The sequence below is a fragment of the Cinclus cinclus genome, chromosome 5 (genome assembly GCF_963662255.1).
Source record: "Cinclus cinclus chromosome 5, bCinCin1.1, whole genome shotgun sequence".
In the NCBI taxonomy this organism is placed as follows: domain Eukaryota; kingdom Metazoa; phylum Chordata; class Aves; order Passeriformes; family Cinclidae; genus Cinclus; species Cinclus cinclus.
The window spans coordinates 53041270-53062676 of NC_085050.1; positions in this window are offsets into that span (position 1 = coordinate 53041270).

Here is a 21407-nt window from a genome sequence, read left to right on the forward strand (position 1 = left end):
ACAGCATTTCCTGGAAATATTCTTCCATTCTGATTCAATTCTGCATTAATGTAGATCCTATTCTTAGGAAAACTCCCCTATACTGATGAAAAGTTTCATGTGATTTATCTTGAGTTCAATAAGTTATTTCAGGGATCCTTTATATTTACTGTCACATTTATTTCTTTAGTCTGAACGTGTCTTGCTTTAGTGCTTTTGTTTTCACCTTTCGTGGGTTTCTTTGGCCCTGTCCCTGCTCCTTTCCATGTTTATATCTTTGTGTGATCAGGTACAGAAACCTCTACTAACCCATCTAAGGAAGCCAGCAGAGTTCATAGCATGTGATCATGCCCTAATTTAACTCTCTCTTTCTTATATTAAGCCCCTTAGGTTTTGGCAAAATATTTATTTTTCAGTCCTTCAATTATTGTCCAATCTGTCCCCTGAACCTGCTCCAAGCTGCTATCAGACTCTGTTGAATTCCAGAGTCCAAAATGATGGAATCTAGCCAGGGAGAATTCCCGTGTTTAATGTAGATGCAACAGGACTTCTGTACCCCTGCTTCACCTTTGCCTGCCAGGCATGTCTAGGGATCTTCAATATAATTCTCATGTTGGCCAATATGGACAGCTATGGAGCACATACTTACACACTTTAAAATCTGCAAAGGGAGTCCCAGCTCTATGAACTTAATAGTGAGACTCTATTGATCTGAAGTGTTGGCAGGTGAAACAGAAAGCTGGGAAGGATTAATTCCTAAGTATTGCCAGAGAGCAGTAAAAGTGTGAAGAAAATGTGAATACTGATTCTGCTTTCATTTCAAAAACAGTGTTGGAAAATCATTTTTTAAAGGAGTTTTCCTTTAACAAGGAACACTTTTTTGTTTGAATAGAACTAAACTGTTATCAAGGACAGAATTATGGAATGAAGATGACAGAGTCTTAAACAACTCAAATTTAAATTCTAGTCTTCACTTCTAAAATAATGAGCAAGAACATGATGTTAACTTTTTTAACAGGTAAGATCTATTTCTAATTTTGCCGCTGATAGATCCCTACTGTTAGTGGATGTGTTTTGTTCCACTAATGATTCTTTAACATCAACAGTTGTGAAGGAAATATGGACATCTTATGCTACTTTGGATTTTTTTCAGGGATATGTGTGTGTATGAAAATTACATAGCATACAAACCTGAGACTGAGATTGGTGGTAGTGGGGGGGGGGGGGGAATACTCTGATTTAATAACCAAGAATTATAAATAAGAAAATACTACATTTTCTTCTGTGGAGTGTCAAGTCATGGCAAACATTGTGTTAAAATTGTGCATTGTGCATAAAATAAACATTGTGTTTCATGTCCAAAGAAGATAATTTTTCTGAATCTCTAAATAGTTTGGTTATCTCTTACTGATAGAAAATTATTGTCTTGGAAAGGTCCAAGAACCTGTTTTGTTTTCTTCAGATGTTTTCCTTCGCTTTATTAATAAAACAGGAAACCCACCTGTGTCAAACAGTAGGTTGAAGAAAGTCACCTGTATAAGAAACACTGAGAGCATAAGAGTACTTACCTACCCAAAACTTCATCAAACCAGCTCAAAACTCTTGTAGGGGCTTTGCTTTCCCTTCACCTGCTAATTTTCTGTAAAGCCAGAGCACTGAGGAGTTTATAAAAATGTGCAGAGTAATACTTGATCAAATATGATACACATGTCTTTTGGCTTCTCAGTCTCAAAGTGACTCTTTCTAAATAATTTAGTAGCCTTCTGTATAGTTTTTTATTTTTCAGTGCTGAATGCAGCATATAGCATATTTTTTTTCTCCTTTAAAGATTGCTCTAGCTATTCCTTAGTACTTTGTTACATGTAATAATGTATGGGATAATGTTCTTAGTGTGTCAGCCTTATCAAAAATTCCTGAGGCCTGTTGCTTTCAACAGAGAAAAGATTTGCTATGTGAAGGACAATCAGCTAGGATTTAGTTTGCCAGCTGTTGGATGCTGAAGTATCTTAATTTTTACATGAATTTGGGATATACATAGTTCTCCTGTTTGTCTATTGTTCTAATTTGAGGATGAAAACAGAAGATTTGTTTACCTGACTCTAAAAGTTTAAAATTTATTTTAGTTTGATTTTGTTGTTTGTTGTTTTTAAGTGCTGCTGAGAGTGATTGTCATCCCATTCTTGGGAACTAGATGTACATGAAACACTAAGAGAGTAATAGGCATTATTGCTATTTCCTAAGTCTGCTGCATTTCACAGACTAAAAAGCGAAATGTGTCCATATTCTATGAAAGTGAAAAAAAATTAGAAAGAAGGAAGAAAATACAGTGACGGTTTCAGAAAGAACATTCAACTCTTTTGTGACAAGTAAAGATACATTTAGTAGGAAAAAATAAAGAAAATGCCTAAAAAGTCCTCTGCTAAAGCATGAATGACATAATTTGCTTTGAAAGTAGATACAGACTTCAAATTAGTGCTAAAATGATAAAACTGATATGTGTAAGTATGAGCTGTTGAAGATCCTCCCTGTTGAAGACATTTATTCCTCCTGGTAATTTTTTTTTTCTTGTAATATTTCCTGGAATGAATTTAGTCTTTGTTGGTAGTAGAGGGAATATTATGGTTTCATACTTTAGTGCAGCAACATTTACTGCCTTTCTGAAGTGCAGCTCTTAAATCATCATGCATGCAAACAATTGTGCTGTAATAAAAACTCTCACAGTGCCTTAAATAGTCTCAAATTTCATATTATGAATTATAAATGTTTAGCTATTATGAATTATAAATGCTTAACTGTCTGTAGTTGCTACATAAATATAGCAACTTTTTTTTATATGGACAAACCAATTCTACCTGTCTGAAGAATCATTGTTTTAATTCCTGTAAGTGGATTTGGACTAGTTTACATCAACTATCCTTGCAGTAATATCCCTTTTCTTTATCTGCAGGCTTATCCCTTATGTGCTTCCAGACATCTATGTTGAGATGGATATAATGAGTCCTTAATGATAACAGAACAGGTAAATGGTTCGAGCCACAAATATGCAAGACCCATCCTTCTTAAAACATAATGTTAAACAGTGTTGCCTAAAAGGTGAAAGCAACTCAGCTGACCCTTGATTTAGATAAAGACATGGAATGAAAAGAACCCAGAAGAAAGATCCAGGCTGGTTCTGAAAGGATATAAAGTCATTGTCTGTATTTGTGGAATCTTAATTTGAAAATAGACAATTGTTTAAAAATATCCCCTTTAAAAGAGAGTAAGTGGTGAAATAACAAGTAGTTTGTGAAATATTGATTGCTTTTTGACTAAAACAATGTTAAGGAATGTCAATGAAATCGATATGCCATGTCATGTAGGAAAAGGGGGGTTGCTTCATCCATGTTGTGATTTAGGAATGGTACTCCCCAATTTAGTGCTCCCACTGAGACTCTCCAAACCATGCTGCCTCTTGCTTACTCCTTCCCCTCCTGTTGTGGCAGGTTGGAAAGGAGAACTGGAGGCACAGAAGGTGAAAATCATGGATTGAGATTAGAACAATTTACTGAAAATGAGAGCAAATGATTCACATGTGGTTGCTCAGAACCAGCATTACCCCACAGCTCCCTTCCAGTATCTGAAGGGGATTTACAGGGAAGCTGGAGAGGGACTCTTCATCAGGAGCAGCAGTGACAGGACAAGGAGTGCTGGGTAAAAATTGAAAACAGGCAAATTTAGGTTAGATACTAGGAAGAAATACTTTACTGTGAAGGTGGTGAAGAACTGGAAAAGGTTTCCCAGGGAGGCTGTGGACACCCTGACACTGGAAGTATTTAAGACCAGGTTGGATGGGGCTCTGAGCAACCTGGTCCTAGTGGAAGTGTCCCTGCCCATGGCAGAGGGGTCTGGGACTAGATGACCTTTAAGGTGTCCATTCCAGTGTCTAAACATTCTATGATTCTGTGATTTGTCAGGAGAACTGGCAAGATTGCTATAATATAAAAAGGAAGGTCTGTGAGAATAATGTTTGGCCTAAAGGACTGAGATAAAGTAAACAGGGTTTTCTGAAATGTTTGAGCAGTCCATCCACAACATTTTATGAAATAAATTTGCTATTACACATGCCAAACTCCAGCTCTGGTAGGCTGTTTTCAGGAAAGGAAGTAGGATTCTATCTCCATCTTCAACTACTGCCTACGAATTCAAGGCACATAATGAAAGCCGTGCTGCTCTTGCTATCGGTACATTTGTCAGTGCTGTGTGTGATGCAGTGACTGCAGATGATCTTGAATTCTATGTAAAGTGATTGTATAATTTTAAAATAATCTATTCTGTAATACCAGTTCTATGTGATAGTCACATAGAAAATCTCTATTTTTTTCCATTCAGTCTTGAACTGGTTATCTTTTGCTGCAGGTAACTCAAGTAGACATATTCAAGGACATCTTGTAATTTCAGAGGCATCCAGGTTTTCTGAAATACATTTTGTATACATAAGATATAATTCTTACTTTTCTGGGCACACTGTAAATCTTTTTTTTCCCCCCAGCTGTTTAGTTTTATGAGGATTGCTAATATTTTGGGACCACTTAAAAAGGTGTGGTGTTTAATTTTCTTTCTATTAAGAAGTATGTTTTTATAGATAGTAAAGGTCCCCAGAGTGTCAATTATCCACTCATTATACACCAAAGTGAAATTTAAACTGTTAATTTTCTTCCATATAAACCAGAGTTGTCTTTCACGATTTTTAATTTTCTTCTACTTTCATATAGCAGTCCCATTAAATTCATAGAAGTGTGACTGGATATTTTTGCCCTAAGGTAAAGATATAGCTTTGCTTCTTTTTTTTTTTTCACTTTGAAAAATATTACAGAGATTGAAAATAAAAAAGCCCTCATAAAAACAAGCAAGAAAGAAGACCTGAAAGGTACTGATGGCTTTGACAGTAATGTTTCTAATCTGGGGTCAACTTGAGAAAATCCATTTCATGTTTTCTCAAATTGTCTGAGAGTCTTCAAATGCCACATCTGACAAAAGCAGGATATATCAGGAAGTTACTCAGATTATTTTGTTAAAAAAATTTATAACAGAAGACCATTAAAAATGTTTTAAAAAAATTTGGAATGAAAGATGATGGTGATTGCCCCTTTGCCATACCAAATGTTTTTTACTTATTTCACAAAAATAACTTGTATTCCTTTCTTTCACTGGGTATAATAGACTCATTCACATGGGCAAAAGGAGCATTCAGATGAGAGAACGACACTCAGACAAAGCTGTATCAAGTCTTCACCTCTACTGAGAATAGCACAGACAAAACTTATTTTTGATCTGGTCGTATTGCTTAGGAATAGAAAGAAGCAAATAGACTCAAGCAAAGCTTGCTGAAGTAAAGTTTCTGCTTCCCCCAATGTCCAAATCAAAATTGTACAAGTAGTTGTAGTCCTTTTCCACTTGTTATGATGTTCAGACTCTTCCAGTGGTTTCTAATCTGTATGAAAGGACAGATGGATGTAGCAGTGTTTCCAGCAAACCTCTTCAAGTCTCTAGTCTCTCTCAATTGTCCTTTTTCACTTCTTCACTTCTTCCTCTCTCCCTTCTCTTTCTTTCTAGTTTTTCTTCTTTTATTTTACCCAGAGAATTCAAGTCTTGAATAAGAAATGGAATATGCTGTATTATTTTAAATCATTGACTGTTCTATGGTTCTGATGTTCAAATGTAAGAGAAAGGACCTGTGTCCAACAGCCCTTCTCAGGTGTGAGAGAGGCACCAGATTTAAATGCAGAATACAATGCGTGGACCATTGCTTTGGACATAACTGACTGTATCAGATTATCCCAAAGGAAAGATAGCTGTCACCTATCATGAAGATAATTTTGGCATGAGGAAGAGACAGAAAGAAGGACTATGAGTGTTATTTACTTGGGAAAAACAAGACAGGTTATAAATTATTGAAAGAGGGTGAAAGTTATGTCCTAACAGAAATTCCTCCATGGAGTCTTTGGTGTTTGTTATATGATAAAGCTATCAATTTTCTTTTCTAGCTTCATTTTTGGAAGGTAATTGATCCACATAGATATCCCCCCATATGTTGCTCCATGTTTTTTAAGTTTTATGGATTATTTGAATTTGTTTTGTGGAATTTGCTTTTTGTCCACTTAGCTATAGGTTAGCACAGCATTAAGTCAACTACCTTTCAGCAAATGCAAGAATAAAATGTCAGTTTTTCAAGTATTTATCACAAGATTTTGGAAGCATAATATCAGATCTATATTTCTAACTCAATCACAACTAATTTTATTTGGTGCTTTCCAGACTTTGGGGAATTTGCATTTAAGGATGACTTTAGTTAAAATAGGTAGCATTTGAATGCTAGGAGGCATTATTCTGATATGATTTTTTTCTGCCAGTGTAGATCAAATTGATTGCTGTCTTATTGTATAAATGTCTTGGTAGGGTAGTATGTTACAGCTGGTATTACAGGCTTTCTGTTTGGGTTTTGTAGTGGAGGGGATTGGCATGATGGACAGTTCTGCTTAACTGATGATGGAATTATTTTTTTCCTAAATCTAGTAGATGGAAAAAAATCTGAATCATCAGTGTGTGGTTTAGATGCTGCTTAGAGCCTTATTTGTGGAGGCACAGTTCTTGTACAGTGGTAATTTAGTTAAACTGATAATGGAAAACTTAAATAATACCTTTATCCATTTGTGGAACAGTGCTGGTTTTGTTACTGGTGTTTCTCCTGATTCAGTCATCTTGGTGTTAAGATTGTTATTGTCATTGCCATTGATGTCTGGTGCAGAATGGTTGATACTGCATAATTCTGATATTGGCTAAATTGAAGTGTTTCACAAGTCTTGGGATTGCTTGCTCTCTCTGAATTTGTTGGAATTTATATTTCTTCTTCTACTTGAAATCTTCTAGAACTAGTAAAGTTAAGGAGGTGTTTGTGAGTATTATCTAATTTTTATTGATATTTGGATATTGATATGTATTGTTTTAAAATGCTAACTGTTATTTGATGTTAAGATGTAAAGCAGTAGTCCTGACATATATCAATGTGAATTTTAAGTGCCATCTTTTCTTTCAAGAAGTACTGAAATAATAAAGAAGGCTTTATTTTAACCCTCTGCTTCACCTTATATTCAAAGCTTAAAATTAGTGTTGGAAAAGTAATTGGTATTGAGAAGCTTGTAGGTTCTAAGGAATAGACAGGTACGACATTAGTTTGAGGCATAAAGAGACCACAGTCTTTGAAAAATGCATCCTTTTAGTAATGTTATGGATGCAATTGTTGGCAGGCTTCGACAGCAGCAAGTTAAATAGCTATGGCCTTTCTAATAGTGTCACTGTAGTCAAAAGGTTTTAAGGGAATATGAGAAAATTTGATCAATGAAAAGGTCAAAGAAGAGGTGCCTTAGGTGGAAAATTTTAGGCTTTTTTTTTAGTATCACTTGAATGAAAATTAACACATAATTTTAGAGATTGACTTGAGTGGTAAGAGTGCTGTGAAGTTAAGTATGCTGTAATTGCATCTTACTGGTGTAATTTTGATTTATTATACCCATTAAGGAAATATTCTTGTTCTTCTGTTCTTTATATTCTTTTTGTACCACTGGTATGGGAACCAGAGGTTGAGATAGTTCAAAATATGAGTGAAAGCATTATTGGCAAATGTCCCATTTTGAATGTGCTGCTATGAATTCATGAATTCTAAGACTTAAAAGTGAAATCATGTTTCTTACAGTGCTTCTTAATGTACAGTGGCTAGTGAGTTTCCTGTCCTTTGCTAGAACTAATCTATAATTTGGGATAAGGTCATGTCTGGAATTATTGATTCAGGAAGATCTAGAAGAATCTCAGTGACAATGAGAAGAATCTCAGTGACAATATATGCTAAATATTAAATTGTACTTAGGAAATAAAGGATTGAAATAGAGGAAAATTTATGCTTAAATAACATGATGAAGTAGAACTGTCTTTGTGTAGCTTGCTTTAAAAAACCTCTGTCTTTTAGAGTTTCACAAAAAATAACATTGGCGTTCAGATCTTCTAGCTTTCGTCTGAGTAGTAATTTTCAATAATTACACCTTTTAGTTATCATTCCCCATATTTGAGTGCACTTTTGCAACTGAGCAAGTGAATGTCTGTATATAAGCTGTGGAGCACAAAGCTTCTGTGGTGGGCATCTTTGGAAGGTGGAGAAATCAGGCCAGTTTCAAATTTCAGAGCACCCCTTCACTTGGCTGATGCTCATTAGCCATACAATTTGTGCTAATGATTAGCTCTTGCTCATTATCTATCATTAGCACTGAGTAATATTCCAGCAGATGGTCCTTCATGAGCAACCCACACGAGCTGTGCAGGTACAGCCCCACCAGTGGGTGCTGGTCCTCTATGCTGGTGGATGTGGTTTGCACTGGCCTCAGCTGATGGGGATGAAAGTAGCAGAGGGGAGAGTTTTCTGCTCCTGCTGAATGAGGCTCACAAGAATTCCACAGAAACAGGATTTATTTGAAATGGTGTATTCAGAGAATGAATGGTTTTTTGGGCTGGTTGGCTGAAAATGTGGAATAATAAAAAAGGTATTTTGTCTTTCCAAAGATATCACAGCGCAGTGTCAAAATTTCCATGCCTATTTCCACTTATGTATAGTTCACAAGAGCTCAAATTCTGGGAAGAGAAATAACTATGTACTTAGAGGAGTAAGCAGAGATGGTATTTAGAGTTTTGACATCTGGTCTTGCCTTCAGCTATTCAAGGCTCTAAATGTAAGGGGTTGGCATTACAGTATTTCCTGCTTTTCCTTGTTGTATTCACTCAATGCTTAAGTTGAGTTATCTAACACTTTTTCTTTCAGAGAAACAGATTTTAAATTATTGGCAGCTTCTTTATAGAAGGAAGGGGTTTGTTTTTTTGCTGTTTTGTTTGCTTTTTTCTTGTTATTGTTTTGTAACACAAAAATCAGGCACTGGATTAAAGTTGGGATTTTCAGCCATGAAACCATGTTTTCTCAAAGGAGGCCTTATTCTCTGAAAATTTATAATCTTAGAATAAAAATGTACAGTCTTGATATTTTCCTATCTTCTTGTGTTCATAATTTAAAAATAAAAGGAAATAATTTAAAATTGTCAGTAGTCAAATGAGCATAAAATTACTTTGTAGCATGATAATACACTTAGTTATAAGGAAGCAGTAAATTTACAATTATCAAGTTATTTCTACACAAGGATATAAATGCATTTTATGTTATAAATTGGCATGCAAGTAATGTGTTATCAGTTCTCATCTAAGCTCAGAATATGCCAATTCCCTCCTAGGCTTGAACAAATATTACATGAATGAGGGCTCTTGTAAAATGTTATGTTTTGAAATAGATTTCATTAAGGGTTTCCAGTGATAATTTATTTTTTCCTTTATGCCTGTGTCTTTCCTCAAACTAATAACAGATAGCTTATTTGCATATAAATAGATTTCACTATTTGCTGAGGCAGAGACATAATACATTTCCCTTTTTTTCATGGCCATTGTTAAATAAGGTAGAATATTGCAGTGATCAGCAGTCATGACTTGTAATAATTTCCTTGGTCAAAACTGCCTAGAGTGCTTCACTTTTGTAAAGACCTCAGAGTTTAGATATCACACTGCCAAAACCATGATACATCTGTTGCTTCTATAAAGGTGTTTTTCATGCTGTCTCAGAAATACTTCCTGATAGCTGCCAAAAGTGGCCAGAACTGGGTACCTGTTCTTAATTGATACATTGATGTGTTGTCTTGCCATTTCTAACCTAGTAGTTTGTGGATATTTTTATAATGGAAGCATCACACTGTAAATGAATATATTGTATTTATGTTTTTTTTCTAGATTGTAGTGATCTGATGGTTTTAACAAGTTTTCTTTAAATTAGAGAGTTTCATTGAACAGAAACCTTTTATGGTACCATTCTGATATACCTCAAAATAATTAAATTTTGCTTGTATTCCATTAAGGATGCATGAAACCAGAGAAGTCTTAGATTGACTTTTATTTACTAAAAATAATGGCCAAGTAAGACTTGATTAAATCAGTTCATAAATTCTAAAATCCCCTTTCAAAATTTACAGCGCTGTCTCCCAGAAAAAAAAACAAAAAAAGGAAGAAACTATTCTGTACTGTAGTATACCCAGACCTATGTGGAAGAGTAAACTCCAGGTTTATGATTCATATACCACTACTTGTTCAGTAGCTGCTACTTCAAAATGCTGGTTCCAAATGAAATTCTGGATGTACAGTTCTTTAAAATACTCTAAAAGAAATAAAAACTGAGTGACTCAACACAAGTTGTCAATGCTCCTTGGACAATAACTTCCTGAGCATGCAAACATTTTAATTTTCAGTGTCATCTACCTCCCACCAAGAAAAATGAGTGAGTTCTGTATGTGTGTGTATGTTCATGACGTAACCACGAAGGTGCTTTTAGTGGATTTAACCTGAGTGCCTGGGAGTTTTTTTTGCCAGCAGAGGTCACTCAGGGTAAAGTCAACAATTGCTTCATCTTTTAAGAAAGACAGGAACTTCATTATGAGCCGTGAGTTGCATATTGAAAAGCACAAGTCTTCAAAAGCACCCAGGAAACCTACACCTGCTGTTCCTTTCCTTCCAATCTTTGTTACTTCATATACTGAGAATTAAAGATCAATCATATCCAAAATTTGTAGTCTTACAATGGTGCATCTGGGAATGCAGTCAGTAAAATGTTGGGCTGTAGAAGGGCAGTGATTTTTTACTAAGCTTTATAAACCAACACAATAAATGTGCAAACGTTATTTCACATATTACTTTACCACAAAGAGGTAACTTTCTGTGTGTTATCCTGGTTTTTTTGAACGAATTCTGATCAATCACTATTAATTAACAGTTTTGTTAAAGGCTAGTAAGTAGTAATGGTTACCTAGAATTTATCATATAATATGCTTTTCCCCTCCTCTGCCTGATAACTCTGTAAATGATGTTTCTCTTAACAAATATTTTGTTGTGTATATTTAATGATATCTAACACTTTTAGTTACAAATTTATTTTAAAATGTATTTCATTCCTGTCACTTGTTTTAAGGCAGTTTTTTGAGAAGGAGGATCCATTCCCCTTGCAATATGAATACAGTGAGTTGTGCAGTGAGACTGAGAATGTAATGTAGCCTGCTGTGACGAAAGGGTACACGGCAGGATCTTTTTTTATTTCATAATGATGAGGAAGCAGAAAATATCTGTCGTGCTGTCAGAGCTCAAGGAACTCAGACATTTTTGAACTGAACGAAAGTAGTTGAAAGTAATAAAAGTAGAAACGGATGTTGCTGTTGCAGTCACTTTTCTAAACAGAATTTCCTTTGAAGACATCATCAAAATAGAAATAAAAATGAAAAATCAGAGTTGTAATATAGTTCAGTTGTCATGAATTTTTTAAATATTGCATCTTTCCTGGACACCAATCAGAAAATGTGTCCAGTTCTCAGTCCACCAACAAAACACCCACTACCACCTATCATTAAAAATAAAGAGTGTGAGGTTTTTAATATAACGGCATGACTGGTTAGATGATTGTTTAACTCATTCTGAAGGGGTTTCTCAAACCATTTGACATCAGAATGTATGGTCTCTAGGTGAAATATAAGAAAAATTATTTCAGTATTATTAATGCTACTTTTTATGTTCTCTTTCATGTAAAGCCAGGAATTTTAGCCTGCTTCAAGGCTAAAATCTGTGTGATTCCTTTGGGACAGTCACAGGAGTCCACAGATTTTTGGGTTTATACATAGTTGAGTTGAAAAATTAAGGAAGTAAGGAATAAAATAAGCTTTTCATCTATGTGTCTTGTTTTTCTATAACTTGTATCTTTACCCAATGTAAACAACGTTGGAATGTTAAAAGAAGTGTCTGGCATTAAGAGTTAATTTCTATTTAATTCAAACTGAAGAAGAACCCATAAGAGGTCTGCGAAAGAGCTTGCTAGAGGTGAGGGAACTTGTCTTCCCTTTTTTTGTCCTATTGCCTCTTTTGCTTGGATATCTTGGTTATAATATTCAAAATTTTTAAAGTTGCAACCAATTGTAAAAGATGAAATGTTAAGAATCAAAACAGTAGATCTTTGTACTCCTCTGTATCTGGTGTTCAAAGAAACAGAAATGGTGTAGTTTTCAATTTGTTCAATGGGAAATATTGGATTTAATTCCTGTTTGAGACTAGATAAATGCAAATATATGCATGTATCAACAACAGTTTAGGCATTCCAGAGAAGAGTTAAAAGAAAGGGATTAAAGATTTGAGAGTTAGAATGAGAATGGGCTAGGATTGTATTCACAAATACAATACTGTGGTTACTGGTAAACCTGCATCTTTTGCATTTTAAAGTAGATGATAGTAAGAATTTTTCCTTTTTTTTCTATAGAAACAACATCTTCCTTTTCCTGTGTGACTCTGTATTGTTTCTTCTTGTATCCTTTTTGTTGTTGGTAAACAACAAATAATACAAATACTTTACATTAAGCTTGCAAAATAGTTTCAGTCAGACTAGGCCCACAAAATTATTTTGATTCCGCATGGTGAAAGAACTAGCTCTATACAATGCTTTTACATGCTCCAGACCCTAAAACAATGAAATATTTTCTTTTATTAAGTGGTTTCCACCAGGAATTCAAGAGCCTCTTGGATTTATAAGTCTGGATTGTATTTCTCTCCCGTTTCACACTCTGGATACAGAGGGACTCTTATGGCACCCCATCTGTTCCAGTGCTTAAGTAGTCGATGAACTTAACTGGTTTGCAGAAAGAATATTGTGGATAAGTAGATATCACCTTTCAGCTTCTGGAATCTTTCTTCTACTGCTTGAAAAACCTTACTGTGAGGAAAAATGATCTTGCTACTATGTTTCTAGAAAAGAGGTTATAAAACCTCTTTCCTACTGCTGTTTAGAAGCCTATACCATAAAAATGTATTTTTATTTCTACCTGTCCCCAGTATTTTTGTCTGCACTCATCTAGAATTTTAGCATGCCTTTCCTGTGCCTTTATAATTGCAACATAATTGGAGTAACCAGAGATCATATATGTATCTATTTACTTTCACAGCTAAGCAAAGAATTGTAAAATATATGCTTTGCAACATGTTTAGAGGATTGACAAACCAAAGCTCTAGTTAAAAAAACCCCAGTTCTTCAGCATCTTGTTCTTGTTGTATGCCTCAGAACTTCCTAACCTAGAATATTATCTCATAAGCTTCAGAAGGATCCCTTAGATGAGTATATAAAGCTTTAACCTTAAGATGAGGAAGAATACTGGTAAGGTCTCAACTTACAGAATTATCCTTTGTAAAACAGAACAGCTCATTTACAGCCTTCAACTTCTTATCAGTAGAAAATCTTAACAAAAATTAATCTTGACACGACAATCATGCAAATAATTGTTGTGGAGTCCTTGCCCTCTCCTCTCCTCTCCTCTCCTCTCCTCTCCTCTCCTCTCCTCTCCTCTCCTCTCCTCTCCTCTCCTCTCCTCTCCTCTCCTCTCCTCTCCTCTCCTCTCCTCTCCTCTCCTCTCCTCTCCTCTCCTCTCCTCTCCTCTCCTCTCCTCTCCTCTCCTCTCCTCTCCTCTCCTCTCCTCTCCTCTCCTCTCCTCTCCTCTCCTCTCCTCTCCTCTCCTCTCCTCTCCTCTCCTCTCCTCTCCTCTCCTCTCCTCTCCTCTTTCTTTGGCAAAGGCTTTGGAGCAGTTTGATGTTCATTTTACTTGAAATATTCAGCAGTTTTTCCTCTAATACTTTTTTATAGTCCTGAAAATATTATTGTAGTTTTCTTATCATAAACAGAATCAGATCATGGTAGTTCAGTAAGGTCTGGTATAGTCTCTTCTGTATACTTGTGCAATATTCTATTTTACTTCTTCATGTTTTATTAAATAATAGATTAGTTAGAAATAAGTCTTTGTAATTTTGTTTTTATCCAATACATCACTGACAGAAATTTTAGAAGAATAAACTTCCTGCCCTTTAGATGTGAATCTATTATCTCCATTATACATTCATTTTCCCACTTTTTGCTCCTACATCAGAGTTTGGGGAAAGGAAGATGAGAATATATCAGAAACACCACTTTTCAAAACTCCCCTATGAAATTGCACTTTATTATATGTCCTCTAATACACTTTTTTATGACTCAGAATTCATTCACAGCAGATTTTTGTATAAAATGTATTTGTATAAAATGTTGTAAAAGTAGCTACCAGTAATGTAGTTGAACAAGTGAATAATATGTGGATAACAAATTATTTTCTCGTTGCAAAGAAAAATTCATGCTTCTGAGCTAGTTTGTAATTTAAATCTCTTATTTGATAAAGTAATAATTCTCCAGACCTCTTCTAATGTATTAGAATGCTCAGAGTGTGAAACGAGAAACACAGATTTTCATTTGAAATCACCCATTCCTCATATTCTCTGCTTTTTCTTTTTTTGCCCCGTAGCATTGGTTGACATTTCTTAGAGAGTCAGCTACCATAGGGCTGGAAATTATACAATTACAAGGATCGCCCACTTTTCTGACTTTTTCCATTATATATAAATCGTAATGCAGACATATTTTTCATACGTATTTAATTTCTAATGAGAAGTTTTTATTATTCATTGACCTGTGATTAAAGTGTGGCATTTTAATAAATAAATGGAAGATACTTTTGACATAATTCAGCTCAGAAGTTATGCTTGATAAGCCATGAAAGTCTGACCTGTCATGGGAGTCACAACGTAATTCGTAATATATTTTATATTAAAAACTGTGTAGTACAGGAAATGTTTTATGTTTTTAAACAGGTATAATACAGGAATAGAAAAAAATACTACATCAAGCAGCATGTCCAATTCTGTAATTTTAAATTATTCAAACAGTGAGAGTGGCTTAAAAATAACAAAGTTAATGACTAAAATGGAAAATTAAAATATTTTTATAGTAATAAAACTTCTGAGCCGGCTTTGGAAGAGGTAGTTTGTTCTTGGGTTTTGTGGGTTTGTTTGCTTGTTTTAGATTTCTAAAGTAAGGTCACAGCAAATTACAAGAGCAGAATACTTGTCAGGTGTCAAAACATGGATGAATTGTTTTCAAAACTGGTTCACTAGAAAATGTGCTCATGTTCTATGAACCTAAACAGATATTGATCATAAGATGGTCTGTATTTTTCTTTCTATTTAGATTAACCACGATTCTGACACACAGTTCCTAAAAAATGGGATTCTGATCCTTTTCTAATGGACTTCATTTTTTAATGGAACCCTACATGCATTCATTTCCTAACACTGTCTAGGAAAAAACAGTCACTTAATTTTTATCCCAGCAGTGCCTGGCAGCCCTGATCAAGCAACAAGTTGTGCATGTTGCTGTACAAATACACAAGGGAAAGATCACTGAGAAGATAAGGGTTACGTGCCTGGGCTTGGATGTAGATCAGAGAATAAAATGGAGAATAAATTCACAGTGAACTTCTAGACTGATACTGACAAATTGACAGTTATAAAAGGACGATTTCCTATCTAGTCACCCTTGTGTAGTCATCTCCTACTTTTATGGTTAAAATTAAATTAATCGTGAAGATTCTTTCCTTCATTAGCTACATGTAGTAAGAAAAAATACCAATTCCATGTTAAAGATAGAAACAGCTGCTTGGGAAAGTAACATGAAGTGGTTTGTAATTATGCTAAGCAACAGAATATTTGAATTACAAAAGAATGGTATGACTCAAAATTTATCCAGGTGTTGTCCTAAACATATTTAATATTTCTCAGAAGCTGAAAGGCAGCAGAGTACCTGCAAAGAAGTAAATCTGAAGAGAAAAGAGACCTCTGAAAAGGGCTATTGTTTAGCTACCAGATAAGGAGAATTTATGATATATTTTTAACCTCACTGACATACTATTTGCAATTCAGGCAAACTATAACTAGTCCTTTGCTTGTGGGTTAAATAATAAGCAGATGATTTGTGATTCCAGACATCTTAGGGTTTTTTTGGTGTGGGTTCCCATGCATATTTTTTTGTATATGTTTACCAGTGCTTGGTCTTGAAAGTCACACTTACCTTGGTACCCTTCTCCTTTCCCAGCTTGTACTTTATCTCTGCAGGGCTTTGCATCATCAGTGTATCCACAGATTCAGTTTCTTATAGTGGTATTTAAGACAGACTGACAGTCATGACAGTCAGTGTAACAGCTTAACTGAGGACATTTAAGAGGAAAAAACTTGTGTAAACTGCTGAGAGAAGCAGAATGTTTAATTTTATATAAGGAAATTTGTTTACATGGTGCAGCAATAAGCCTCTAAGGGATGAATTTTAAGGTGAATGACTGATTCAGTGCTGAATGTGGTGATCCATTTAATATCTCTGATCGTGCTGGATTCTGGGCAGGACAAGCATTTTGTGTGTTCCAGATTTTCCTAGTATACAATGGACAAATGTTATTTTTCAGATACTCAAAGATTTTCTGCTGATGGAAAAGAACATAATCAGGAAAACACAATTTTTTGTTTCCTTAGAAGAGTTCTGAATAGAATGTAAAGAGTGGCTTTTGAACTCAAATCAATCCTGTAGTGCTGCTGACTTCAATAAAGCTATCTTTTATTCTAACTGGATGCCTGATATTTGTGTTTTAAACTTCTTTGAAGATAACAAAAAAATTATTTGCTTCTGATTGTAGTTTTTAATCTGAGTGCTCCTCTCCTTGCCATGTAAAAATAAATGATTCCAGAATGACACATATTTCAACAATTTTAATCACACCTTGTAAACATTTTATCTTTCATTACAAATAGCTTTCATAACTTTTGATGGCAATTTAAATAAAGTAATTCCTTTGTCTAAGTTACTGAATGATTTTCCTTAGTGTGTTCATGTTATTTACCAGTCTAGTGAAGTTCATCAAGATGTTCTGATTGATTCTTCAGCATTGATTGGTCAGCATCACTGACTTGGAGGAAATGTAATGGTGTGTTGCCATGTAAACCAAAAATAGTCATCTTTCATTCTCTGTTCATAATTTGTTTCAGATACTACAGAAAATTATTCAAGTAGTGGCTGTAGTAATTGCAATACAGATGCAAAAGAATATAAAGAATAAAGCAGAATTCAAATGACTCTTTGAAATTGGTTAATAATTTCATAATCTTTCCCCCATAATCTCAAAAGTCAATAATCTGAGGCAGAGGACTGTATTGAGTTCTATTGGAAAAGGAGGATTTTTTTTTCTGAATATTTAAAGGTGGCCTTGTCACAAGAAGATGATACTATTTCATAAAGTAAGAAAATAAAGTAGAAGTATCTGTTTTTAAAAGAAGGAACAAGGGGCAGTTCCTCTTGGAAATTTTGTAATTTTTTTTAGCTGAAGGAAGACTAGATTTAGCCTAATTATGCTCCATAGAAACCATTAATGGTCTTTCTACAAATCAGAGAATTCCTAAACTTTTACAGCAGCATTCATAACATTTAGGGACCTAACCAGAAATAGTAATTCAATAACTTTGCATTTCTTTGTATTTTGAAAACAAAGAGTGTTTTCCTTTTATTGGAGTGGGGGAAAAAATGTCAGTGTGAGTTTTCCCCTCCTCTAAGGGAAAAATAGTGTTGAGTAAGTTTATAAGAGGTTGGGAGTTTGCTTTAATGAAAGTACCATAGCTAGAATTTCCCCTTGATTTGTGCACAAGATTTTTATCCAGTTCTGAGAAATGTATGTATTTGTATAGTGTCCTTAATGAATAAGTTTGTGTTCATACATCACTTCTGAAAGAAAATATATTTCTAGATGTTTAGATTTTTCAAGATGTGCTTAAAGAAAGAAACTAGAAATAAGCCAAACAAAATAGCAAAACTGCATTGTGTACACTCTTTCCCCATTATTAACTGTTTTACATAATATTTGTAAATAATACAATTGAATTTGCTTGGCAAGCCTCAGCTTAATTATTCTAGTGATGCTTGCCATTGGGATTGCCTTTAGTACCAGCTCAAAAGAATACTTCTGGAGAGCAATAATTTTCTTTCCAAATGCATGCAATTTGATTAAATAGTGAGGTATAGTAAATCTGATTCTAGTACATTATTATTCATCTCATTGGAGCCATAAACTATGGGGCTTATCTCTCAGCACTGTGCTATAGCTCTACTTCAGGCTGAATCAGAAGGGGACAGAATAGGTTTCAGTTCAAGTTTGAATCCCTGCAAAATGGCATTACAAAGTTATCTACAGCTATCAGAAAGTGTATTTTGAAAACTTTTGTTTCCACAACAGATAAACTCCTTGAACTGGTGGCATTTTAGATTTTGTACTGCTGCAAAAGTAGGTTGCTTCAGTGAACGGCTGTGATTTTTTTTCTCTTTTTATGGAAATTATGTAATCATACTATTATGGACCATTGATTTTGGCTTCAAATTAGTTTCAGTAAGGATTATAATGATATTACTGATGATATTGCTCTGTATCCAGACTTTAAATATGAGTATTTGGGGTGGTTGCTTAGAGTGAGGAAAATAATCCAACTGGCAGACCATGCAAACCACCTGAGCGTCCATGTGTTGTGCAAGTTACTGTTATGTGGTGTACTGGTTTGAAAAGCAAAACCAGTGAGACTTCAAGTCAGTAATACAATTTTTAATAGGGAAGAGAAAAAGGAAAAACAAAATACATGCAATAATACAAAATAAAACCACTGACAGAGTCAGAATACAACCTGCTACCCTGTCAGTCAGGGTGTTGGTGCAGTCCGATTAAATGGTGGCTACAGTCCTCCTGGATTACAGATGTGGTTCAGTTGAAGCAGTGGTATTGTAGAAGGTGCTGTTTTCCTCCAAAGGGTCCAGTGATGAAGTGGAAAAAGACTAGTTCTTCCTCTGGAATCCAGTGGAAAAAGGCTGCTTTTGGCTTTCTAAACCTCAGTTTTTATCTAGGTAGGAAAGGCTTGGCTCGTCCTCCTGGCTGGAGCATCTCCCAATGGGATGATGTAATCTTATCAGTTATACAGTAGGACTCAATGGCCCATTAACAGAAGATACTTCCCACAGAGATAAGGATGATCACCCTCCTCAGATGGTAATAGAATATATATCTTGTATTGTAAACCAGGACATGTGGATATGCTGAGAAGGTTGTAATTTGTGAGTGGTGCTACTCGGTGTTATTTATGAAACTGAAACTACAATGAAATTTTGCCAGTATCTGCTCTTTCTTATGCCCTCTAAAAATAGTGGTGCTGGGTTAGGCCAAAGATTTGTAGCTCAGAGTCCCTTCTCCAGCAGTAGTTAAAAGCAGGTAATCTAAGGAAGCATGTAAAACTGGGACAAGTAAAGAACAGTACTTGTATGAATATCCCAATTTCCCTAATAATTTACATCTCAAGGAGATTCAACATGTACTGCTATGTATTTTTTTCTCCTACATTAAGTTCCTTGCTTTGGAATCTGTGTGAGCTTCTTAAAGTTGCAGCAGTCTGGCAGAAGGGAGTTCTTCAGTGTAATGATGTTATATGAAGAATTCCCTTCTCTAATACCTTTCAAATTTCTTATAGTTATTATTTTCCCCCTTCTTCCTTTCAATCCTTTCTTATCCTTCTTTATTCAGAAGAGTCATAGAACATTTAGTGATGATTGTTAATTTCCTTTACTCACTCTTGCTGCCTTTCTCTGAAATTCTTACAGTTTTGTGTGTCAGTAGTGCTGAAAAATAATGGGAAGAAAAGCCAGTCCAGAATTTATCCTCCTGCAGAGTGTGGTCATAAATTTTATCTAGTGCTTTAGACCATGTGGTATTTCTGTTGGCAAGTTGCGCTTGGAAATTTTTCTGGACATCCATCTCTACAGCACTAACTGGTTTCAGCACTAGCTGCAGACAGTTGCGTGCAATTTTCAGGGTTGAGACTATCATAGCAAGACTTCCATAGATCTGCTACAGCAAAAGCAGGGGAAGGACTGTTTTGCAAATCTGTGCTCTTTCCATGTGTTGGACTGGTACATGCAACTGTTGCTCTTGTGATAAGAAAAGCTTTATGTAAAATTCACTTGGTTTTTAATCTAGAATATAACAATAAAAGAGAGAAACTGTGTCATCAGTGTTTTGGAGAAATGTTTACAGAGTACGCTTGGGGGGGTTTTGTTTGGGTTTTTGGTTTTGGGACACTTAATTATTGCATTTTCCAACTGTCTTTTTGTGGAAAAAGCACTGCCTGTAAGAAGTACTGGAGGATGACTCTGTTGAAATGATACTGTAACTTATAAATGGAACAAAATCAACCACAGTAGTATTATACTCAAATAATCATTTTTTGTTTTCTGTAATTAAATTGGTCTCATAACTATAACTGGTTCTGCATCATCTCCTAAGAAAACAGTATAGTTATTAAAAAACAATAAAAGCCTTGTCACTTTGTCCCTTGTCCAATAATTTAACACATTAATCTATTTATGTTTTAAACTATCTTGGTAGGAAATCCCATTCTTCAGGGTTTCTCTCCTCTCCTCTCCTCTCCTCTCCTCTCCTCTCCTCTCCTCTCCTCTCCTCTCCTCTCCTCTCCTCTCCTCTCCTCTCCTCTCCTCTCCTCTCCTCTCCTCTCCTCTCCTCTCCTCTCCTCTCCTCTCCTCTCCTCTCCTCTCCTCTCCTCTCCTCTCCTCTCCTCTCCTCTCCTCTCCTCTCCTCTCCTCTCCTCTCCTCTCCTCTCCTCTCCTCTCCTCTCCTCTCCTCTCCTCTCCTCTCCTTCTTGCAACCTTCAGTGACTAGTTATTTAGACAACAACCCTAGCCAAAATGAAAAACATTCCTTTGGAAAATAGGTGGCTCCCCCTGGATTTGTAGTGGGTGGTTATACAGTAAAATAATAAATATGCTGTCTTGCTGTCTTTATCATTCATTATTGAATGTTTTTATTTCTCTCTTCTGTTGTAGTGAATATTTGCATATACATTTCTAAAAGGAAATAAACAGTCTGCTGGATATTAAATTACCAGATACGATAATATTATTTAATATAGTATAGTCTTTGACTTTCTGATGTTTTGTACTGTCAGAACTGCTGCAATGATCCAGTGGTTTATTTTGTCTGGTCTTGTGACTGCAGACTGCAGAGTACCAAACATGAGCATTAATAAGAATCCTCATATGAAAGTTTTGAGGGCTCCCAAAAATTAATAAGGACTGTTAATAATTCTGAACATTTTTTGGCAGTGTTAGAGGGTTATAGCTAATCCATCAATGCTAGCACTTACCCCTGTGTACTGGTTTTCCTGATAATCTTCTAAAAATATTAAAACCTCATTATACTTCCTAATAATCTCATTAAAAGCTTTTGAAAGCTCTAGATAAATGGTGTCCACTGGTTCTTCTAAGTCCATGATTACATCCTCGAAGTGTTCTAGCAGTAAAACCAGCACATGATACAATTAGAGAACTTTTGTTAATTTGT